We start from the raw sequence: 26,436 nt of genomic DNA, 5'->3' as shown, positions 1-26,436 counted from the left end.
AGGGCCAAAGGTCCTCAAAGCATCCATAGGGAGCAGCGGGACCTCTGCAGTGAAAAGATCCAAGTATGCAAAAGGATGCTGGTCCATGACACTCAAGACCTCAGCGTTGGTAAAAATTCCTGCACCCAACCTAATTAAGGCAAAGAGCCACAGGTTTTCAAAAACCCATGGCAATTTTGGAAGAAAATACATCAGCACTGGCAAAGATGAACTAAAGAGAGAGGTCCTGCCACCATTTTCTGGATAGTACCTAAAACTATCAGTTCTTACAGGATCCCTTTATATATCCCTCAGTTCTTATAGGATCCTGGAGGATGCTATCATGACTGAGATTTAAGTTCCCACCTGACTGGTGAAATGTGAATTTAAAATCAAATTTAATTTGATTTAAAAGATAGAAAGTGTTATTTCTCACAAAAATTAGTGAAACACTAGCCACATCCCTTATGTGTTCCACAAGCAGTAACTACTGGTGCGTGCCACTGATATAAATCCTCTCAAAAGGAATCTGCGTGTATTTATAAAGCATCTATTATGCTATTGGCAAGGTAGGCATTACAGAAAATAAAATTAACCATGGTTCCCTTGTCTTCCCCAAACACGCTATAACAGAAAGGAAAAGTAGCTCTCCTGTTTAAACAAAAGAAAAGAAAAAAATATATGAAGGATATTGTCTTAAGAGAGAACAGGATTTTAGAAAGCTAAGGGTTATCAGTAGTGTTTCCTAACCCACAGGTTAAGCAGGATTAGTAAGATTAAAGGTTCTATTTGGTTAGATGGTGGTCAAGGACAACCATTCAGAAAATGGCTCACTAGGGTGAATGGGCTTCCCTTGTGGCTAGGCTGGTAAAGAATCCACCCGCAATGTGGGAGACCTGGGTTCGAACCCCAGGTTGGGAAGATCCCCTGGAGAAGGGAAAGGCTACCCACTCCAGTTTTCTGGCCCGGAGAATTCCATGGACTGTACAGTCCATGGGATCACAGAGTCAGATATTACTGAGTGACTTTCATTTTCAGGGTGAATGGAATTAAAATCCCCAGGATGCCTTGGAGTGAGACAAGGGAAGGATTAAAAACTGTGTGTGGGGAGTTTGGTAGGAAAAGGAAAGAAAGAGGAAATGTTGACTACAGATCCATCCTCCCTGAAACAGATGGCTATTCTATTCATTTAAACCCTCATCAGTTCAGTTCAGTTTAGTCGCTCTGTCGTGTCCAACTCTTTGAGACTCCATGAACCGCAGCACGCCAGACCACCCTGTCCATCACCAACTCCTGGAGTCCACCCAAACCCATGTCCATTGAGTTGGTGATGCCGTCCCCTTCTCCTCCTGCCCTCAATCTTTCCCAGCATCAGGGTCTTTTCAAATGAGTCAGCTCTTTGCATCAGGTGGCCAAAGTATTGGAGTTTCAGCTTCAACATCAGTCCTTCTAATGAACACCCAGGACTGATCTCCTTTAGGATGGACTGGTTGGATCTCTGTGCAGTCCAAGGGATTCTCATACACCAAGATAAAGTAAAAATTTTTGCTAGTAATACTGCAATGTAGGAGTGTGGAAAGAATATTATCAAACTACTGAAGACAATGAAAAAGTGGATAATATTTAAGAACATTTTTCTAAGAATTCTTCCCAGATCATCCCAATGAGAAGTAATTCTCTGTTTTTTTTCAATTCCACACCAGGTTGTTTACTTTCTCTTCTACCACTTCTGCCTTGATCAGAGGGGTGTACCCAAGTGTCTGTCAACTCTGCCTGCTAGACTGTAAGCTATGATGGCAAAAAGACCTTATATTTCTATCTTTGTGGTTTTGACTGTATTTAAAAAGATTCTTTGCATAGACTAGGTTCTAAACAAATGAAAGATTACAGCATGAATGACCATGGAAAATTGTAGAAAAAGCTTTATGATTCTGAAGATAAAAAACACTATTAGAAACAGAATTGATTGGTCTTCTAAGATAAACATTTAGGCTTCTAGTCATTAATCAGTCTTTCCACAGCAAGACAGCCATGCCTTTGAAGGGGCCTATATATTCAGCACCTGGAACAGTGACTAGTACTCAATAATACTTCAAAAGTGAACAAATAGATAAATAAAAATCAACTGCTTCATTTTAAAGCAGCATATTTAAATTTAGATTTTGGTCCTAAGATTGCTAAGTTTCTGCTAAGTGTTCTAGCCTTAGTAAAACTTCGTTATGAGATATGGCTCAGATTTAGATAGAGCATAGGTCAAACTCCATACCCACCTCTCCCTAATTCTAAAGATATACAGAAAATCTCTGAATGGAAGATGATGTGGGACAACCCTGTTAATACGTGTTATTGTTATTAACGTTAATACGTGTTAATACGTGTTATTATTATTGATATCAACACTAAAATCAACAGCATTGTAACTCTTCATTCTATCGTGTTAACATGAGTTGATTATGAAATACTGTAAAATTTACCTCCCTTTTCATTATCTTTAAAACATTTCTACTAATCAGGAAAAGGTGCTTATGCAATCTACATTATTAACCATCGATTTTGGCACACAGTGTTAAGCAGATGTTCATATAATTTAAAAGCACAGTATGATGAACACTTAAGGGAAAACACTAATTTCCCAGAAATGTGATTAATCATTAGTAATCACAAATCATACATATTTCTAAAAATCATGATCCAATCTGTCCCTTTACACAAAGAAATCTAGCAACTTTATTCCACTTACTGCCTATGTTCTATGGCCTTTCTAATATTATTACCTAATATTATTAATAAATTTATCTTTGATCATGACTCCCAGAAACAAGTTTTATAAAGTAAACCATCTGGACAAAAATGGAATTTTATTTTTAAAAAAAGTACAACAACCTATCTTACAAGTATTAACTCAACAGAATCTAAAAATCAGTACATTCCAAAATAATTTTAAAATCTGGAGTAAAAGCACACATTAGAGAATCTACCTTACATCAGAAGAAGCTACAACTCTTTCAGATCCTTAGTGTGGGCATGCACTGTAATTACTGAATCAGTTCAGTTCAGTCGCTCAGTCGTTTCTGACTCTATGAGACCCCATGAATCACAGCAATTAATCTCTAAAAAATGTCTGTCAATAAAGAGTTAATTACTGATTGGAGTGAATTTTTTGTTGATGTTGTTATTTTTCCAAATCACACTATATTAAAAGGGCAGGGAGTTGACAGTAAAGGAAAGGCCTGAATACGTCCCCTTGTTCTAATTACTTCTGTCAAATGAGCATGTTCAGTGGTGTTCCACTAGATTAACTTGCAGATGGATTTATCCACTCACTCCTGCGCCAGGCTGCTCCAGGTTCCTGTTGAATAAGGAATGACAAATGCCTCAAGGAAGTTTTCTTTCCCTCTATTTGAAAAACAAGTCAATTAAAATGCACATGAAAATACATTTAAGAAACACCAAACATTCCAATAAACAAAACAAGAGGTGGACTGTGCAACAGCTCTAGCAGCTAGTTGACTGTCAGCTTGAGGGAAAGGAAACTGCTGAGGTTCAAACACGGACTTAGTATAATATCTTATTCAATTCATGTGTACCCAATAGAGGACATTCTCTATGGCGTCCCAAGCGGAAAGCAATTCTTTTACTTTCCCTTTGCTAAACTCTATGCTTTGGGGAAGAAGGACAATACTATCCTGGCTCTTTATTACAAAGGACTTTGTGAACACATCTTCAGGGTGCAAGACCTTCACCATCTGGGGTCCTATGGATTGACCCCTCTTCAGCTTCCCTGGTGGCTCAGAGGGTAAAGTGTCTGCCTCCAACGTGGGAGACCCGGGTTCGATCCCTGGGTTGGGAAGATCTCCTGGAGAAGGAAACGGCAACTAACTCCAGTACTCTTGCCTGGAGAATCCCACGGAGCCTGGTAGGCTACAGTCCATTGGGTCGCAAAGAGTCTTCACTTTGACTTTTCACTTTCTTTCTAAGGCCTCTGCATGGGCTTTCTTCTTTGTCCACCTCACTTATCTATACAGTAACCTTCCTCTCCACTTTGAAGTGTCTGTCCTTATCTCACCTAAGTGGAGCCAACCAGCCACTCAATTTGAAATTGAAACAAACCATCCCAATCCTCCTCATTCTCTCTTTTTTCCCACAAAGTGTATGTTCTAATACATTATACAACTTACTTATTAATTATATATTTCTTATTTTCTATCTTGTCTGGCCAGAAAGTAAGTTCTATGAGTCTGGGCTTTTTGTTGTTGTTGTTGTTCTGTTCATTATCATACCCTCAGCACCCAGAAGAGAAGCAGCACTGGAAATTTTTTAATAAATATCTAATGAACAAAATACAGATTCTCCCTTGGCTTAAGAGAGATGATAATAGATGAATGAATAAGTATAACACATAACTGAATGTGTCGAGGGATTTGGGGGTTTGTGGTTGTTCTTTCCTCCCATTCTCTCAGGACTGGAGGAACATGAAAGAGAGAAATTAGCAAGAAAGGGACAAAAAGATTAAGAAAGAGAGAGGATAATGGAGAAAAGTTTTCAGAGAAGGCAAGATTGGTGGGCAAGTTATTCAGAAAACAGGTATATTATAATAATCTTAGACTCATTTGACAATGTGTTAGCAACCACACCAGCCCTAGAAAGATATATAATTGGATCCTAGAAATATACCGGGACCTTAGAAAAACATACAATGATGATATACATTGTGGTAAGAACAAGAATGATATTTCTGAACCTCAATTAGGTATTTTTTACACTGACTGCTAAGTTTTCCAATGATTTAGGACCCTTCAGGATTAAAAACCCAAGACCCTGGCACAGCATACAAGCCATTTTGGGATAGTGTCCTGGGCTGTCATTAGACTTGTTTCAGGTGACTCACTGTCTTCAAAACAAGCTATGCTCCAGCCACACCCAATCCCTTATGGTACCTAAAAAGGATAATGACATTTCATGCCTCTTTAATTATGTACTTCGGTGGCTCCTTCTTAAAATGCCCTTTGCCCCAGAGTCCACACAAAAACTACATACAAATTCATTTGGTAAGACTCCTTTTAAACAACATTTTCTTTGAAGAATTTTTCAAATAGCCCAAGGATTACTAGGAAGAGTTCTGATGCAAAGAGCGGACTCACTGGAAAAGATCTTGATGCTCGGAAAGATTCAGGGCAAGAGGAGAAGGGGGCAACTGAGGATGAGATGGTTGGATGACAGTGACTCAATGGACATGAGTTAGAGCAAACTCCAGACAGTGGACAAGGAAGCCTGGCATGCTGCAGTTCATGGGGTCACAAAGAGTCAGACATGACTCAGTGACTGAGCAACCAAAGACATCTCTCTTTTCCTCTGGAAATCCTTGTTTATGTGCCTGTTTTAATATTAAATTCTGAGCCACTAGAAAGCAGGGAGTGTGTTCAATTACTGTCTACAAACCTGGTACTAAGATTCTTTCTAGCATACAATGGTTTTAAACAAATATTTCTTGAATAAGTAAGCAGTAGACTTCTGAGAAACTGTAAAATCCTAAACTGCCTTTTCAGAAATCCCACTTTCTCCCACCAAATAAAAAAGTAAGTCAGGTTCAGTTGCATTATCATGTGAAGGAGTTGGTTATTATTTTTTCAATATTATAAACATTTGCAATCTATATGAAATATATAACATATGCCATTTTGGAAATTATTCAATTAACCACAATAGTTCATTTATTGAACAAGGAAACCAAAGATTGTTGGTATTTCTTTTCACAGAAAAGGACGATAAAAAAATAACAGAGGGACCCCTCCCTGACGTCTTCTAATAATACATTCTTTTTTTTTCAGGAAAATGTTCAGACAGTAGGCTCATGAGTCCAATTTTCCTGAACATATGTAGCCATTATCCCAAAATAAGCTTCACTGTGTGTGTCAGGAAATAATGTGAATCTGCCTTGAAGCAGGGCTCCTTGCTCATTTCTTTTATTTACCACAAGACTCCACAGGAGTGAGATATGTAACTCATGTTAACATATACCCTCCATATTTCTGACTAAATGTGATGCTGGGAATATCCTGCCCCAAAGCTGACATCAAAGGATCATGTTCTGAATCTTTTAGGACAGACTGTAGCACCAGCTTAATTCACTCTGATAATATGGAAGTAATTTTTGCCATCAGAAAGGAAGTCACTGCGACCAACAGTGTATTGATGAAGTAAAATGGACCATTGTAGGCTGGATAGCACCTGCCCCTCTTGAACAACAGATATTTAAAAATACTTTCATCTTCTGTAATTTTAACACAAAGGAATAAAAATCCGTATGAGCAACTCTGCCAAGCTGTGACAGTGTGAATGAGAGAAAATTTTAAATGTATAAAAGACAAAAAATGAATCATTTAAATACAAAAAAGTCCTTTCCCGTGAGTGATATTCTTGAAAAATTACCTAAGAATTCATCCAAAGTGAGCATCCTTTTTCAAATGAGTGGCATTTGGAAGGTTTTCTGGCATTTCCCTTGGATTAACAACTAATTTATTAAGCAGCTTTCAAGCAATTACCCTGAACTTAGATTTTTTTGATCCACTGAAAAAGGTGCCATATGTACTGGCATCATTTTGTTTTCTTTTGAAATATGATTGACTGGTATCTTTGGAGTTTTTAGCTCTTCTTAACCCAGGAGAAGCAAAGAGGAAAAGATCAACATTCAATCAGTTGAGAAAAGAATATGGAGGCTATCTGCTGCCTGAGATCAACCTCTTTGTTTCTTACCCACTCAGGTATCGCTGTTGTTGTTCAGTCACTCAGTCGTGTCTTTGCGATCGCATGGGCTGCACCACGCCAGGCTTCCCTGTCCTTTACCATCTCCTGGAGCTTGCACTCAGGTATAGACTAGCCGGCAACCCACTCCAGTACTCTTGCCTGGAGAATCCCATGGACGGAGGAGCCTGGAGGGCTACAGTCCACGGGGTCGCAAAGAGTCGGACACGAATAAGCGACTTCACTTTCACTTTCAAAAACACTTGTACAGTAGTCCTGTTACCTAGTCCAAGCTCATTGTGCTCAAGTACCACAGGTCAATAGATAACAATAAACCCAAGAGACAAGGTGTTGAGGCAAGGAATACAACTTAATTCAGAAAGTCATATGACCTAGAAGATGGCAGACTAATGTCTTAAAATAATCGTCTTATCAGGGTCCAGTTCTTTTATAGAACAGAGACAGGGGCAAGTGAAGAAATAAAGTAAAATGGTCATTAACCTTGTAAATATCTCCTACAGTGGCAAGACTCAGGGAGGAGATATGTTAATTTCCTCCTTCCCGTAGACACCCACAGGTGGACAGGGTCCCAAACAAAGGCACTTTGGTTTAATATTTACTTAGAGGAGTAGGGTTCCCTGAGGCCAGCCATTATGTATAAACAGCATCTTCTTAGTGAACAATAACAACGGGAAGCAAGGTTAAAGTAAAAGAAAGAGATCCAACATGGAGTCAGTTCTTCCCTGTAGCAATCTAATTCTGGCATGTTTGACTGAAGGTATCATTATTGTCTTTTAACATCGAGCTCTAAAGAAACAACTGAAATAAACTCAAATTTCAGTCATGACTCTATAACTAAGTAAACAGTTGATCTAGTGGCTGCCACTTAAAAGTCTGTTAGCTAACCTGACCTATGTTTAAAAGCAATAATAATACCTATATATCTTATTATAGCAGCTTATTGAAAGAATTCTAATAAAACACCTTGAAAATTTTTAAGCGAGAAATAAGGAAGCCATTCAGTTCAGTTCAGTTCAGTTCAGTCGCTCAGTCGTGTCCGACTCTTTGCGACCCCATGAATCACAGCACGCCAGGCCTCCCTGTCCATCACCAACTCCCGGAGTTCACTCAAACTCATGTCCCTCGAGTCGGTGATGCCATCCAGCCATCTCATTCTCTGTCGTCCCCTTCTCCTCCCAGCCCCAATCCCTCCCAGCATCAGAGTCTTTTCCAGTGAGTCAACTCGTCGCATGAGGTGGCCAAAGTATTGGAGTTTCAGCTTTAGCATAAGTCCTTCCAATGAACACCCAGGATTGATCTCCTCTAGAATGGACTGGTTGGATCTCCTTGCAGTCCAAGGGACTCTCAAGATTCTTCTCCAGCACCACAGTTCAAAAGCATCAATTCTTCAGCGATCAGCTTTCTTCACAGTCCAACTCTCACATCCATACATGAACACTGGAAAAACCATAGCCTTGACTAGACGGACCTTGGCTAATGACATTAGTTCAGTTCAGTTCAGTTCAGTTCAGTCGCTCAGTCGTGTCCGACTCTCCACAACCCCATGAATCACAGCACGCCAGGCCTCCCTGTCGATCACCAACTCCCGGAGTACACTCAAACTCATGTCTACAGAGTCGGTGATGCCATCCAGCCATCTCATTCTCCGTCGTCCCCTTCTCCTCCCACCCCCAACCTTTCCCAGCATCAGAGTCTTTTCCAGTGAGTCAACTCATCGCATGAGGTGGCCAAAGTATTGCAGCTTCAGCTTTAGCATCAGTCCCTCCAATGAACATCCAGGATTGATCTCCTTTAGAATAGACTGGTTGGATCTCCTTGCAGTATAAGGGACTCTCAAGAGTCTTCTCCAACACCACAGTTCAAAAGCATCGATTCTTCGGCGATCAGCCTTCTTCACAGTCCAACTCTCACATCCATACATGACCACGGGAAAAACCATTGCCTTGACTAGACGGACTTTGGTTGGCAAAGTAATGTCTCTGCTTTTTAATATACTATCAAGGTTGGTCATAACTTTCCTTCCAAGGAGTAAGCGTCTTTTAATTTCATGGCTGCAATCAGCATCTGCAGTGATTTTGGAGCCCAAAAAAACAAAGTCTGACACTGTCTCCACTGTTTTTCCATCTATTTCCCATGAAGTGATGGGACCAGATGCCATGATCTTTGTTTTCTGAATGTTGAGCTTCAAGCCAACCTTTTCACTCTCCTCTTTCACTTTCATCAAGAGGCTTTTGAGTTCCTCTTCACTTTCTGCCATAAGGGTAGTATCATCTGCATATCTGAGGTTATTGATATTTCTCCCAGCAATCTTGATTCCAGCTTGTGCTTCTTCCAGCCCAGCGTTCCTCATGATGTACTCTGCATATAAGTTAAATAAGCAAGGTGACAATATACAGCCTTGATGTACTCCTTTTCCTATTTGGAACCAGTCTGTTGTTCCATGTCCAGTTCTAACAGTTGCTTCCTGACCTGCATACAGGTTTCTCAAGAGGCAGATCAGGTGGTCTTGGATTCCCATCTCTTTCAGAATGTTCCATAGTTTATTGTGATCGACACAGTCAAAGGCATGAAGCAGAAATAGATGTTTTTCTGAAACTCTCTTGCTTTCTCCATGATCCAGCGGATGTTGGCAATTTGATCTCTGGTGCCTCTGCCTCTTCTAAAACCTGCTTGAACATCTGGGAGTTCACGGTTTACATACTGCTGAAGCCTGGCTTGGAGAATTTTGAGCATGACTTTACTAGTGTGTGAGATGAGTGCAATTGTGCGGTAGTTTGAGCATTCTTTGGCATTGCCTTTCTTTGGGATTGGAATGAAGACTGACCTCTTCCAGTCCTGTGGCCACTGCTGAGTTTTCCAAATCTGCTGGCATATTGAGTGCAGCACTTTCACAGCATCATCTTTCAAGACTTGAAATAGCTCAACTGGAATTCCATCACCTCCACTAGCTTTGTTAGTAGTGATGCTTTCTAAGGCCCACTTGACTTCACATTCCAAGATGTCTGGCTCTAGGTCAGTGATCACGTTATCGTGACTATCTTGGTCGTGAAGATCTTTTTTGTACAGTTCTTCTGTGTATTCCTGCCACCTCTTCTTAATATCCTCTGCTTCTGTTAGGTCCATACCATTTCTGTCCTTTATCGAGCCCATCTTTGCATGAAATGTTCCCTTGGAATCTCTAATTTTCTTGAAGAGGTCTCTTATTTTTCCTATTCTGTTGTTTTCCTCTATTTCTTTGCATTGATTACTGAGGAAATCTTTCTTATCTCTCCTTGCTATTCTTTGGAACTCTGCATTCAGATGCTTATATCTTTCCTTTTCTCCTTTGCTTTTCGCCTCTCTTCTTTTCACAGCTATTTGTAAGGCCTCCTCAGACAGCCATTTCGCTCTTTTGCATTTCTTTTCCATGGGGATGGTCTTGGTCCCTGTCTCCTGTACAATGTCACGAACCTCCGTCCAGAGTTCATCAGGCACTCTATCAATCAGATCTAGTCCCTTAAATCTATTTCTCACTTCCACTGTATAATCATAAGGGATTTGATTGAGGTCATATCTGTATGGTCTAGTGTTTTTCCCTACTTTCTTCAATTTAAGTCTGAACTTCGCAATAAGGAGTTCATGATCTGAGCCACAGTCAGCTCCTGGTCTTGTTTTCGCTAACTGTATACAGCTTCTCCATCTTTGGTTCCAAAGAATATAATCAATCTGATTTCGGTGTTGGCCATCTGGTGATGTCCATGTGTAGAGTCTTCTCTTGTGTTGTTGGAAGAGGGTGTTTGCTATGACCAGTGCATTCTCTTGACAAAACTCTATTAGCCTTTGCCCTGCTTCATTCCGTGCTCCAAGGCCAAATTTGCCAGTTACTCCAGGTGTTTCTTGACTTCCTACTTTTGCATTCCAGTCCCCTATAATGAAAAGGACATCTTTTTTGGGTGTTAGTTCTAAAAGGTCTTGTAGGTCTTCATAGAACCGATTAACTTCGGCTTCTTCAGCATTACTGGTTGGGGCATAGGCCTGGATTACTGTAATATTGAATGGTTTGCCTTGGAAACGAACAGAAATCATTCTGTCATTTTTAAGATTGCATCCAAGTACTGCATTTCGGACTCTTCTGTTGACCATGATGGCTACTCCATTTCTTCTAAGGGATTCCTGCCCACAGTAGTAGATATAATGGTCATCCGAGTTAAATTCACCCATTCCAGACCATTTTAATTCACTGTATCCTAGAATGTCTATGTTCACTCTTGCCATCTCCTGTTTGACCACTTCCAATTTGCCTTGATTCATGGACCTAACATTCCAGGTTCCTATGCAATATTGCTCTTTACAGCACCGGACCTTGCTTCTATCACTGGTCACATCCACAACTGGGTATTGGTTTTGCTTTTGCTCCATCCCTTTATTCCTTCTAGAGTTACTTCTCCACTGAGCTCCAGTAGCATACTGGGCCCCTACTGACCTGGGGAATTCCTCATTCAGTATCCTATCATTTTGCCCTTTGATACTGTTCATGGGGTTCTCAAGGCAAGTATACTGCTACCCCACGCCTGAGGCCAGGGCCGGCGGCCGAGAGGAGCTACCCTACGTCCAACAGGCGGTGGCTGCGCAGGCGCAGGAGGGCCGAGAGGAGCTACTCCGCGTTCAAGGTCAGGAGGGAAGGCCTTGAGGAGATACCCCTCGTCCAAGGTAAGGTACAGCGGCTGCACTTTGCTGGAGCGGCTGTGAAATGATTTTCCACGACCAAGGTAAGAGAAACCCAAATAAGACAGTACGTATTGCTAGGGGACACCAGAGGGCGGACAGACTGAAATCATAATCACAGGAAACTAGCCGATCTGATCACATGAACCACAGCCGAATGTGGTCCACTGGAGAAGGGAATGGCAAACCACTTCAGTATACTTGCCTTGAGAACCCCATGAACAGTAACAAAGGAAGCCATTAGACCCCTGAAAATAAATTGCACACAACTCTTAACTGCTTTAGTAGTCAATCACAAACAAATATTTATAAAGCACTAAAATTTTAAAGAAGAAATAGTGTAGAAGTCCTATATAGTAGCAAAACTCCTGAAGCTCCAGGTGGCTCAATGGCAAAGAAACTGCCTGCAATGCAGGAGATGCAGGAGGCTCAGGTTTGATTCCCGGGTCAGGAAGATCCCCAGAAGAGGGCATAGCAATGCACTCCAGTATTCTTGCCTGGAGAATCCCATGGACAGAGGAGCCTGTCAGACTACAGTCCACGGGGTTGCAAAGAGTCGGACAAGGCTGAAGCGACTGAGCATGCAAGAATGTGGGATGTTAATTAAATAAACGCAGTAATGAGTGGGGAGGGGCAGTAAGTAGTTGAAAGGTTAAAGAGGGCGGGCAGCCCTTTTCCAAGTCTGTGAAAACTGTTTCGCAACTGTGCTAATAATTGCTCTAGATATGTCCACATCTTCACATTTTAGAGAAGAAACAAATTTCAGCTTAGTGGCACTGGAAGTGGGGGCTAAAGAGATAACCAAAAACTGCATTATGCCGGTGAATGTGCTTGAGCTATACTTGCAGACTTCGATATGTCTAAAAGTCACTATGGAATGAGAAGTTATACGCTATCAATGTATGCATCTGGAATATAACTGGATGGACTTTTGACATGATAACCTCCATCCTAGATATATCACAAAGGACCTGTGGTTAGCTCACCTCAGTCTGCTACCTCTTTCTCCACCTGTCAGTTAGGAGAGGCACAGTATCCATGTAGAAGAGCAGTGCTGGTCCTACCTTGAAGGATGAGCAGAGAAAGTAAGCAAATTCTACATTAAATAATGTCTTTGTATTTTTCATTCGCCGTCACTCAGATGGTCTTTCCCCTGATATTCACTTTCTCTTCTCAAATATTACTTCTTGAATAGGTGATTGCCTGCCTAGAATATCATCCATCTATCTCAAACATCTGCAATGAGTGTTTATCTTCTTCCCTGTTTTCTTTCTCTTAATAGCATATACCACCCCCTGACATTATTTCACATTTGTTTACTTATTACTGTCTGACCCCGCTACATAACATCAAGAAATTTTCTGCTTGATACATTCACTATCTGATGTGCCCAGTACTTCAGTCATTAACACTTAATAGGGAATGAATCCATATTGGGATTAATGAATGAATGTCTACAATCTAATCACAGGCAACAGAGTTTCTCAAGGCTCTATGCACATCTACCATATCAGTTATGGCATGACCATCTACAATGGATCAGCGACTACAAAGGTGTTAAGTGGACACAAAGGATTTGACACTAAAAGTGAAAAAAGCCAACTAGGAGAAGAGGAAGGTAATAGCTCACTGGACTGCAAGAGGTGGAAGGAGGTACAGCAAATCCAGGAGAACACAGGAGAACAGTATCCAAAGACGATATATGACAGACTTATCCATTTATTAACCACTGTATGGTTGTGGAGAAGTTACTTAACTATTCGGAGTCTCAAATTCCTAATCTATGAAATGGAGGAAATAATATAATTTCTTTTCCAGATTGGATGAGCAACTGGGTAGAAAATAACAGACTTAAATTATATAGTAACTAGAATCATGCCTGGCAGGTAATGCTGCTGCTGCTGCTGCTGCTAAGTCACTTCAGTCGTGTCCGACTCTGTGTGACCCCATAGATGGAAGCCCACCAGGCTCCCCCGTCCCTGGGATTCTCCAGGCAAGAACACTGGAGTGGGCTGCCATTTTCTTCTCCAATGTGTGAAAGTGAAAAGTGGAAGTAAAGTCGCTCAGTCGTGTCTGACCCTTAGTGACCCCACGGACTGCAGCCCACCAGGCTCCTCCAGCCACGGGATTTTCTAGGCAAGAGCACTGGAGTGGCTTGCCATTGCCTTCTCCGCCCTCTCTGTTATATTTAAGCACAAATAATCAGTACTATTTTTCTCGCCTAAAATTTGGTGAGCCGATGCTGATTCCTGGACTCTTGATTTTTGTTTTGACTAGCAGTCCTTCTTCCCTGTGTTCCAACTTAAGAATATTTTGGTGGGGTGGGGAATAGCAAATGCACTAATATTTCAACTCATATTTATTTCTTTATTCACTCTGTTTCACAAGAAAAGCTCAATAACCACAATGCTGTTGCTGTTATTGTTCAGTCACTCAGTTGTGTCCAACTTTTTGCGACCCCATGTACTGAAGCATGCCAGGCTTCCCTGTCCTTCACCATCTCCCAGAGCTTGCTCAAACTCATGTCCATCCAACCATTTCATCCTCTGTCATCCCCTTCTCCTCCTATGTTCAATATTTCCCAGCATCAGGGTCTTTTCCAATGAGTCTGCTCTTCACATCAGATGGCCAAAGTATTGGAGCTTCAGCTTCATCATCAGTTCTTCCAATCAATATTCAGGATTGATTTCCTTTAGGATAGACTGGTTTGATCTCCTTGCAGTCCAAGGGACTCTCAAGAGTCTTCAACACCACAGTTCGAAAGCATCAATTCTTCGGTGCTCAGCTTTCTTTATGGTCCAGCTCTCACATCCATACATGACTACTGGAATAACCACTATATTAACCCTTTATGTGAGTGAAAGTGTCCAATTCTTTGTGATCCCAAGGAATTATCTAGGCCAGAACAGTGGAGTGGGTAGCCTTTCCCTTCTCCAGGAGATCTTCCCAACCCAGGGATTGAACCCAGGTTTCCCGCATTGTAGGTGGATTCTTTACCAGCTGAGCCACAAGCGAAGTCCAAGAATATTGGAGTGGGTAGCCTATCCCTTCTCCAGTGGATCTTCCTAACCCAGGAATCGAACCAGGGTCTCCTGCATTGCAGGCAGATTCTTTACCAACTGAGCTATCAGGGAAGCCCTATTACCCTTTACACATAGCATCAAAAACATATCCATTATACAGCATTGTCACAGTTCATACACTCACTAAATAATAAACCCTGCCATTTCATTGTTACTTTATATTCATTCAACTTCTATTACTAAAAGTATAGAGTCTTGACACTATGCACACTGGTGATGCTTTCTGCCTTCTTCCCTCAGATACACTGTCCTGATTCATGCACCCTGCGTCGGACTCTTGAGAAGAATCACTCAAGCTCCCAAATAATTTGTTTTCCAGCCTGCTCCATCCACCAGGAGGTACTGCCAGGTCTCGGCCACGTCTTTGCCTTGGCTCCGTTCTGACAGCAGTGCCCCTCTTCAACAGCACCACTTCTCCCTGGGTTTAGTAACACTCTTCTCTCTCAGTCCTTTGGACCTAGTCCCCTAGTCCTCTGGCTTTTGGCTCCTGCTAAAGTCCCTAAAGGTGTCACTGTTCCTTGTTATTTCTTATCCCTGCCCAATTAAATCTTCAAATCTTCCATCTAATGATTGTTGGGACCTTGATTAATACAATGTCATTCTATATATTATAAAGAATATGTATTTCAAATATACTTAAGGTTCAATCACTTTTTCTCATGTTCAAACTGGGACATAATAGATTTTCAATAAATACTTTGATTATTCCATAGTCCCTGATTTTTATTTCTTTGACTCTCAAACTCCTAAAAATGCTTTTAGAGGGATCCTATCATCTCTAATTGCTAAAAATAGAACAGAGTGTGTGTGTAATTTGATTAGATATGAGTGTTGTCACCAAATCCAACATTATTCTTCCAATGTTTACCCTCTCTAACTCTGTTTTCTGGAACTTGCTGTCCCTGGATCCTCTTTTCTTCATGCTATGGATTTCCCTGCCTTTTTTTTTCCCTTCAAATGTAGGTAGTCCCTGAAAAGGAGCCTTAAGCTTGTTCTCACTACTCATTCAACTGTAACTTTCATGCAAATTAATGGCTTGATAGTAATATCCTCTATATGAATAACATCCTCTGTGTGTGTATCTTAAGCCTTGCCCTCTCTCTGCATTTTCAGCACAACTTTTTCTTTTTTCATTTCAAATCAACTCTCAGATACCTAGAAATGAATGCCAAAGCATTTTTTAACGGGTTCAGATTTAAAAGTGAACATTTCCCATCCCAAATATGATTTTTTTTTATTTTCATTAATGGAACCTGAATCTTCCTGGATACTAGGAGTCAAAAACCTCACGGCCATCACCAGTGACTAAACTCTCTCTCCCTTTCCCCATACACAATTAGCAGCCAACTCCATGGGCCTTTTCCATTTCACTCTCTGAGTCTATTTCCTGTCCTCTGTTTTCACTGCCATTGGCCTAAACTAGGATTCTCACCTGAATTATTATAATAACCTAACACTGTTTTCCCAGATTTTACCTCTTCAATCCATTTCACACATTACTACCAAGTATATCTTCCTGAATAACTAGCTAAACATATTACTTTCTCAGTCAAAAGCTTTCAGTGGTTACCATGCACCAATAATAATGTATAAACCCTTTGGTCCGATATTCAAGGAATTTAATTATCTCAAAGAAATGGCCCCTTCTTAGTGCCAGTGATTTATATATGATTCTAGGTCAACACGAACCAGTCAAGACAGCATGAACCAGTACTTCATACACATCCATTCTTCTGCGCACTCCATGCCTTTGTTCCATCTTTAACTTCTGCTTGAAGCCCTACCATACACATCCAGTCGTGCATCTCCACTTATCGAAATTCTACCTATTAAGAGTCATTTCAAAAGCCACCTTTTTATAAATTCTTCCCTTCACCCACAATCCCTCTTGAGTTCTATGCTCCTTATTTAAACCTATAAACACCTAGCTTTCTACAAAGCAATACACAAAACTCCTAGATTCTAGTTTCCAAAGAGTGGATATCATTTGAACATATTTCATTTGCATCTTTCAAAACATATAGGAAATAAAATAAAAATTACATTTTCTCATCATCTACCATAATGGCTAAATTCCCTACCTTATATACATATACAGTTGACCTTTGAACCACAGAAGAGTTAGGGGCCCTGATCTTTTGCACAGTTGAAAATCCAAGTATAACTTACAGTTGGCCCACTGTATTCACGTTCTTTCATATAAGCAGATTCAACCAACTAACTGTGATCTTGTAGTAATGTAGTATCTGCTATTGAAAAATGCACTTAGAAGTGAAACATTGTTGTTCAAAAGTCAACTGTACTTTTTTTCCCCATGTATGAGCTGTTTTAAAACACCTATATATTTTGCAGCTCTATTTGATGAAGGTAAAACTACCAATTCAAACTTTCTAATTTCTAACAATACCTGGAGAGAAAGGAATCCCAGGATCCTGTGAGATTAGTGTGCTCATTCTAACTGGTCATATTAATCCCTCTAGAATCAGGCACAGAGCAGTCTCCCAGGCTCTTCCATATTGGCTCTTTTTTTTCTTCCATTTGCCACAGTGATTAATCTTAGGAGAAGAGAGGTTGTATTGTCTGGATATTAGATATCCAGAAATCTAATTAAAATTGTTTAGGAGAGATATATGACCTTAACTTAGCTGTCCCTGTTCTATCTGCTACAAACTCTTGAGTTGAGAAAGCACATAATCCTTTCTTATGCACTAATTCACTTCTCTTTGTCCACCAAATGTCATCTTCTTTGAATTCATTGAAACTCCTTGAGGGAAAGGTCCATGTTGAATTCATCTTTGTACTCCTGTGCATTCTTGTTCTGTGTACGAGTTATATCCAGTGAATGAGACTGCCTGGGTTTGAATCCTGGAAAATGCGGTGAGTCAGTTAAATTTCCAGGAGCTTCAGCTTCCTCATGTGTAAAATTAGGATAATAAAACCTTACAGAGCAGTTGGGAGGCTTAAATGAAGCAATACATGTTATGTATTGGTACAGAATCCAGAATACTGAAACAACACACTTTTTAAAACAAATTAGTTAGTCAGTATCTTTTAGGAAATGAACAAATAAATTCAGAACCATCTGATGTGATGGCCTCATCAGTCATACAAATTAAATGCTAACTTAGCAACTTTCAGCCGAGATACATGCTATGGCTTTTCACCTGTAAACTCTTGATCTTTCTTGCAAAGTTATTTTAAAATAATCATTTTTAAAAAATTTTTTATTTTTAATCTCATTCTCTTTGTCTCGAAATGAGCTTCACTTTAGTAACTGTGTGTGTCAGCTGGACTGTAATAGGTAAGTTTTTGAGGGATAGGGCCATGTTTTACTCACATTTTATCTCATGGTTAGAAAACATCTAATACAGATAAGCTTTTGATAAACTAAAGGTTATATTAAAATGCCTGACTGAATTTGCTTGTAGATTATTATGTACTTATAAATGTAAGCAGATACAAGGTATGAATATATCAGCAATGGTTGTCCAGGGTTGCTGTGTGACACGGATGTATCCTCACTGGCAACATCCTGCATCTGACCTAGAGAAGACCATGTCATACTGGTTGAACACCAAGTTGCTTTTTCTTTAAATGTGAAAATGTCCAATAGATGCTCTGATTCTGAGAATTCAGAATGTCCATCTTTTGTATAAAATTTCCTAATCATTGTAAGCTAAGGAGTCAGGAACTGAACTGAAGGAGTCATTCTTTGCTTAGAGCTTTCTTCATAGCTCAGTCGGTAAAGCTCAGCTCCTGCCTGCAGTGCAGGAGACCAGGGTTTGATTCCTGAGTTGGGAAGATCCCCTGGAGAAGGAAATGGCAACCCACTACAGTATTCTTGCCTGGATAGAGGATCCCATGGATAGAGGAGCTTGGCAGGCTACAGTTCATGGGGTCGCAAGAGATGGACACGACTTAGAAACTAAACCACCACCATTGTCAAAAAATAACTGAAAAATATTAAAAACCTAACATATTTTTCAAACAATATTTTTAAGGTACCAATATTTTGATAGCAGTATAAAATAAAATAAATGAATGAAACTGAGAAGAGATAAAATCAGAAACAGAATTAGTAGTTTCTTAAGATTAATTTTCAATAACCATTATAAAATTATGCAAAAAATATATCTTTAATCAAATTTACAACTCTGGGTACAGGAGAGCTTCCCAATATATATTTGAATGTACACACATACAAATTATATTGCCTCTATTCTAATTCTGGAATATTTGTGAATTTTAAAATATTGCTAGCAGACGTGACATCATATAAACAAACTTTAGTATTCAGGTAAAGTCTAGATTAAGTTAAATAAAAAAAAAACTTCCTATAGATGGTGTTATATAAAGATAATAAAGGGCATGCACAGTCTATGGGAGTTATGTCACCCATAAAGGGGCAATAACTGGGTTTAGGGGGCTGCAGAAGTCTTGGATATTACAAAGGTTTGTGCCTCTCCAAAGTTCAATGGAATGCAACAAAATGTACATTATTATGCAATTTCTCTAGTAAAATAGAATTATATTTGATACAATTCTTCTTCCTGGGCAAAAGTGATAATGGAAAAATTGTTGAAAATACAGATGTATGGAAAACATACATACAATATAAAAATTTCTGAGTTCTCTCTTTTATCAAGCCAATCATAATGAACTTAGAAAAACTAACAATAATATTTCAAAAATTATAATTAATCAGGTCAATTGGCACCAATCTGTGAACCAGGTGCCAAATTTCTATTATCTTTTAAGCAACATTCCAAAGTAAATGCAACAAACAAAATATTTTGACTTGTTCATCATCAAGTTCTTTTCTGAATTCATTTTTCATAATGTTTTCTTCTACATGCTCACTGCTGCTGCTGCTGCTGCTGCTAAGTCACTTCAGTCGTGTCCGACTCTGCGTGACCCCATAGACGGCAGCCCACCAGGCTCCCCTGTCCCTGGGATTCTCCAGGCAAGAACACTGGAGTGGGTTGCCATTTCCTTCTCCAATGCATGAAAGTGAAAAGTGAAAGTGAAGTCGCTCAGTCGTGTCTGACTCGTAGCGACCCCATGGACTGCAGCCCACCAGCCTCCTCCGTCCGTGGGATTTTCCAAGCAAGAGTACTGGAGTGGGGTGCCATTGCCTTCTCCCACATGCTCACTACCCATCACTATATAATGGACACATGTTATTTTTCAAAACAAATTAACAAAACAGACCCTCTGTGGCTCAAAGCTTGACACAAATATTAGAAAATCAATTTCTTGGCAGCTTCAATTGGCCAAAGCATCTTTTTGTCCTATGCAGTAACAGAGGACTAAAGGAAACATCTGTCTGTGAACACATTTTGAGAATAGGCTGCATCTTAGTTCAGATACACTCAGAACAAAGTAAGTTTCTCAGTTGCTAGAATGTAACTGGCAAAGCAAACTGTAAAGCATTCCAAAGTTAATTTGTTCTCAATGAAGAGAGGAGAAAAGAAAGGAAGGTGAAAAGCATGTAATCATAAATGACTTAAGAACAGTTGCTTAAGAATTGATTCAGGAGCATATTCTATGTTAACAATTAGAAAATGCATTTTACCTTCATGTACACTTCACCCAAAGAAAATCAATTGCTTAAAAATACAGTGTGCTGACAACCAGAAAGTTAGCACACATCCAAGTTCTAAGCTTACAAAATAAAACATAAAGGATATCTCAGTCAATTATCAATACATCGAAAGTTCCATTTTTCCCAGAAGAATTTAAGAGCACACTATAAAGTTTAACGGCTTTTACTTGTAAATTAATATGAGTAAGCACATTCTCCACTAAATATTTTTTTGTTTCAAATAAAATGATAATTTCTAAAAAGTTATTAAACCATTTTGTAACTGGAAACTGATAGATACTCAAATAAATTGACATTTTCAAAAAATTAGCATCTACTACATCTTAAGAAATATTTCTGGGCAAAAATACTATTTCCTTTCTTTTAAAAATAGGAAAAAATATTTATGTTAGATCTTGTTTTATATTAAATTTCCCCTTTATTGCCCCTAAATATGCCCATTAAAACCTAGTGCCACTTCTAAAATAGCGGAGTCAGAACCTTAAGAAATCCACTACTCAAAAAAGCAAGAAAAATAAAGACAAAAAGACCAACATTTTAAAATTTCTCAAAATTAACCAAAGGCTTGAAACAATCTTGAAATAAGACATTAAAAAAAAAAAACTCTAAACTTTAATACAAGCAATAATATTTGTAGTCTTTCAGCCAACCAATTATTATCCCCCCTGCCCAGATCCTTAGTAAGCTTGAAACCTAGAAGCCTCACATTCATGGTAGCTGAGAAAACCAGCAGCCCTCAGTGACCAGGAACAAGACAAAGATATTTGTTCTCACCACTTCTCCTGAACACTGTACTAGACGTGTTTGCCAGGGCAATTAGGCAAGAAAAAAGATAAAAGAAATCTAGGTTAAAAGGAAAGAATTAAATCTACTTCTACTAACAGATGGAATTACCTTGACTATAGAAAATCCTACAGAACACACACACATATGATTAGAACTAATAAATTAATCCAGCAAGGTTGAAGGATATAAATCAAAATATGAAAATCAATTATATCTCTATACTCTAGCAATAAAAAATCCGAAGTTAAATTAAGAAAACAATCTGCAGGAGCATTACAAAAATAAAATGCTTAGGGATAAATTTAACAAGGGAAGTACAAAAGTTTGTGCACTGAAAATAACAAAAACATCCATTGCAGAAAACGAAATAAACCTGCATAAATGGAGAGATATCCCATACTGGGGATCAGAGGATTTATTATTAAGACAAAAACATTCCCCAAATTGATCTATAGGTTACATAAAATCCTGATAAAATGTCTGCTTCTTTTTTCAGAGAAAGTGACAAAGTCATCCTAAAATTCACGTGGATATACAAGAGCCCAAGAATATTCAAAATAATACTGAAAGGGAAGAACAAAGTTGGAGGACTTATACTTCCTAATTTTATGTTGACTATAAAGCTATAGAATCAAGATAAATGTGATACTGGCATAAGGATAGACATATATATCAACTGCACAGAACTGAAAGTCCAGAAATAATCCCTTATGCTTGTGAGCAATTGATTTCAACAAGGGTACCAGACAATTAACTTGTGAAATATAACTTCTTCAATAAACAGTATTAGGATAACTTGCTATCCACAAACAGAGAAATAAATTTTAGCAGATGGAAGTAATTCTTTTGACCTTGGACTAGGTAATGGTTTCTTAGACATAACAATATAAATACAAGCAACACCAAAATAACATAAATTGAACTTTATCTAAATTGGTAACATTTTTTTCTACAAAAGATATTATCCCTTAAAATGAAGGGACAACACCACACAAAATAGGAGAAACGTTCTGTAAATTATGTATCTGATGAGGACATGTATCCATAATGCAAAAAATTCTTACAACTCAATAATAAAAAGGCAAATAACCCAACTGAAAATGGAAAAACATACTAGCACAGACATTTCTCTAAAGTTTAGATACACAAATAACCAATAATCACATGGAAGATGCTCAGTATCACTAGTCATCAGGAAAATGCAAGTCAAAAACCACAGTGCCATACCACTTCACACTCGGTAACACGGCTGAAATCAAAAAAAGATGACAAGGGTTGGCATGAATATGGATAAACTGGAAGCCTCACACATTGTTGGCTGGATGGTAAAATGATGCACTCAGTGTGGAAAATAGTTTGCCAGTTTCTCAAAATGTTAAACATGGAGTTAGCCTATGAGTCAGCAATGGTACTCCTAAGTATACACATAAGAGAAATGAAAACAACACAAAACTTGTAAATGAATGTGCCCTGAAGCATTACTCATGTAAACCAAAAAATGGACAGAAACCAAAAGTCCATTAATTGATGATGGATAAACAAAATGGGGCGCAGCCATATGATGGAATATTATTTTAAAATAAAAAGTAATAACTTACATATACTTGCTATATTATGGAAGAGCTTTGAAAAATTATGCTAAGTGAAAGAAGGCAGTCACAAACGGTTACAAGTTACCTGATTCCATGTGATATGAAATGTCCAGAATCAACAAATACATGGAGACAGACAGTGACTGCCAGGAGCGTGGAGACAGGGACCAGGGGAGGAGACTGTTAATTGATACTGGATTTACTTTGAAGGGATGATGATAATGTTCTAAAATTAGTGGTGACGACTGAACAATTCTACAAATATATTAAAACAACTGAATTACACACTTTAAAAATCAAATTGTATATTATGTGAATTATCTTCCTCATCCAGGGATTGAACCCTGGTCTCCTACATTACAGGCAGATTCTTTACCATCTGAGCCACCTGGGAAGCCCATGTGAATCATACCTCAACTCAAATCTTATTAAAAAATCTAGCACTAAAGATTATTATAAGAAAAAAATTAATGAGCAAATATAACAAAGTTCTTAGCAGAGAGACAAGCATCATGGTATTCAAGGAATACCATGTTAGCTATAATTAGCTGTAATTACTATTTGAAAACAAAAATATTTATCAAGATTGATTTTTAAATTAGAATAACTTAATATAAAAATTTAAATTTTTCAAGATGAATGCAATATTCTTACCCAATGCTTGACTAATTTACTCTTGCAAATTCATAACATTGCTTTTGTAAATAAATATCATTTGATAGCAAAAGCTGTAAAATGTATTTCATTATCTAGAGAGCGCTTTCTTCGGATACAATTGTCTCCAAGTAGGATTTTTCCTGTGTCATCATAATTTCCTTTCTCTATAATGTTGTTTCTTATGTGAATGTACAAAAACCCATACTGAATTTTGCTGAAATTATACATTAAAAAACATGTCTGGTGTCAAAAAAAACACTGACTAACAATTAAACAACCATGAATTCTAATAGTGCTTTCTGCAAAAATGCAGAGCCAATTTATAATACTGTGTCACATGTCTATCTCTCAGTAAAAAGCTGGTTTTTCTTACATGTGTGAAGCTAAGTAGCTTCAGTCACGTCTAACTCTTTGGGACATTACGGACTGTGGTCCACCAGGGTCCTCTGACCATGGGATTCTCCAGGCAAGAATCCTGGAGTGGGTTGCCATGCCCTCCTCCAGGAAATCTTCCCAAACCCATGTCTCTTATGTCTCCTGCAGGCAGGTTCTTTACCATTAGTGCCACCTGGGAAACCCATTTTCGTACATAGAGAAGTTTGTCTACATCAAGTTTGCTAGTTTTTTTGTTTGTTTGTTTGCTGATTTTCTCATAGGCTAACTTGAATGACAGCTGCAGCTGGAGACCAAACTATAATGTAAGCATGGGAACCAGTTTTGGTTCTGCTACCTTATAAATTTACCTGTAATTTTCAACTTCTGTTTCCAATCAAAAATTGGTCTATATAATCTGAAAGTCTTTTAACTCCATAAGGTCATGATTTGACATTTTAACTTCTGAATGATTATTATTCAGAACAAATTAATCGCAATACTACACATATTTCTCCCAAATCATCATTATTTTTAGAGAAAGAAAGAAAATACCCTTCTCAACTCAAAAAAGTTCCGAAATTGAGAGTGAGAAAAGACAGGGAGTATACACTAACAAACATTAATAAGGATCTTGGGGGATTATATAATTATTATGTGAATAACACTTCATGCCTTCTAAAAGTTTTGAAGTTATTATTTCCTTTCAAACGTGAAATCAGCAAGTTGTCATTCTATCTTCTCAGACAAAAACACAAAAAGAATAAGCTATTTCTCAAAAACAAAACTGATGCAGTGTTATAAATGAGGAATAATTCACAATACTGCTAACCTAACACTAGGAACATCATTATCACCAAATAGCTTATTTTCATTCATGCTTTGCACAATTGCATTTAAGATTTCAGTAGGATTTGAAGACCTCGAAACAACATCATGTTCTACAAGCAGAGGAGTATGATAGACCCATCTGAATTGAGCTGTGCTGTTTTCTGGAATATTGATTTATTCTAAACTAGTTGAAAAGAAAAATCTATATGCCAAACAGTTGGTGAGGTGAAAAAAACCCACAAAAGTAAACTGACCATTCAGCGAGATTTGCAGAGCCAATATTGCTGAAATTGTGGTCACAGAGGTGTAAAATAAGAAAGTTTACCGAGCAATGCTAATGGTATAAGGTTTAAATGGAAAAAAAAAAATAAACGAAGTGGGAAAAAGGAAAAGAAAGATGCAAAGGAGAAAATTAAAAGTGACAAAATTAGAGTAGCCACAGAACTTGAATACAACTTTAAGGGTTGGATAAGCCAAGAAAAGTCTGTTCATCTGAAAGGCAGCCCATGTCATTTCTCAGGATGGATGGGAAGCAATGAAAAATGTCAACTAGTGGAATTAGTTGTGACCCAAAGCACATTATTCACAGGCAAATAACTAGTGCCTGTCTGATTATTTTCATCGCAAATGAAAACAAGAAGCACTGTTCTATCCACATACCACTAAGTCAGCCCAGAATATTACTGGAACCATAGAGACATTTCTTCTGAAGGATTCAAAATCCAACTTTGAAAGGTATAAGCAAAATCCATTTTTCTGTCCTAATATAAGCTTACTTGGTATATTTAGATTGAATCTTCTCTTACTATTTTACTTTTATGCTAGAAGTGACTTCTGATATCATCCATCAATTCTTTTAACAAATGCTACCTTTACTGTAAAGCTTACAGACAGTATAAGCTGCTCATTCTCCTATGCAATAGACACACTTCTTAAATTATAATGCAATATAAGTTTGTTACATGCAATTAACATCATTATGCATAATAATTATTTTATGATTTGACATTATAGATTTCAATTATATCAATTTCATAAAATAGTTTATTAAAGTTCTCTTAATAATTCCATTATAATTCTTATTTAATGTCAGTCCCCTTGACAGACTGGATATTTTTTGAGTAAAATAGTCCATGTCTTTTCATTTTTACATCTCCTTCTCTAACACAGTGCTTATTATCATAATGATGCCTGAGGCACAGTCAACAGCCAGTAATATTTACTGAGTGAGTGAGTGAACTCTCCAGCCTTAATCTCCTGTCTGAATGTTGAGCTATCACCTCTCTGCTGGAGATGTCCAGGTATATGAGATATCTGGGACTGGGTGTATCGCTTCTGCATATCCTGCCCTGTTCCCCAGCTTCCATAACCTGGTTGAGCAATACCATCATGAATCAACCAGTAGGTATCTCTCTGTGTCTCTAGCTGTCTACCTTCTGTCTGTCTTCCTCCTCTCCCCTCCTCCCTGCCCACGAACACTCTTCTCCCAGGAACACTTATTTCCAGTTCAAGGCCTAGCTCAAAGTCATTTATTCACTAAAATACCACCATGAGCCTAACACAGTCCATTTTTAGTTTAGCTCTTCTGCTGGGACTCTCTCCATTCTAGACTGAATTTTTTGCCTTTTGTCTTTGAATTCATACTTTCTAGTGCAGTGCTGAGAAGCTGACTAAAACCTAATAACCATTTCTCAGCATTCTTTTCCTTAAAACTCTACATACCCAAACTCAACTTTTCAAATGTCACTTGTAAACCTTTCAGTCCATCCTATTTATATTATGCAAAACTGTCAATTAGAACTAGATGAAGATAAAAAGGAGATAAAGCTGAAAATATAAAACGTAATTTTGTAATTGATGTTTTTGAATCTTACAGCAGATTTTAGAAGTTTGATATTTTTCCATGCTTTAATTTCAAATATTATTTGTTTAACATTAAAAATAGATTCTTCCTCTTTTACTTAAAGAGTTTAATGGGAAAGACTAGAGATCTTTAAAAGAAAAGTAAAGATACCAAGGGAACATTTCATGTAAAAATGGGAACAATAAAGGACAGAAACAGTAT

The 26,436-nt window shown here is 38.3% G+C and overlaps 1 protein-coding gene across 2 annotated transcripts in view; it reads right to left on the bottom strand.

The window, feature by feature from the left end:
• Window positions 1–26,436, bottom strand: part of SLIT2 (slit guidance ligand 2) — a 415,143-nt gene that overhangs the window by 305,870 nt on the left and 82,837 nt on the right. The window lies entirely within an intron of this gene.

The sequence above is a fragment of the Moschus berezovskii genome, chromosome 5 (assembly GCF_049115385.1).
Source record: "Moschus berezovskii isolate FMDL1 chromosome 5, NW_MosBer_1.0, whole genome shotgun sequence".
NCBI classification, from domain to species: domain Eukaryota; kingdom Metazoa; phylum Chordata; class Mammalia; order Artiodactyla; family Moschidae; genus Moschus; species Moschus berezovskii.
Note: the sequence above shows the minus strand (reverse complement) of the source record. Positions and strands in the feature narration are given on the sequence as shown.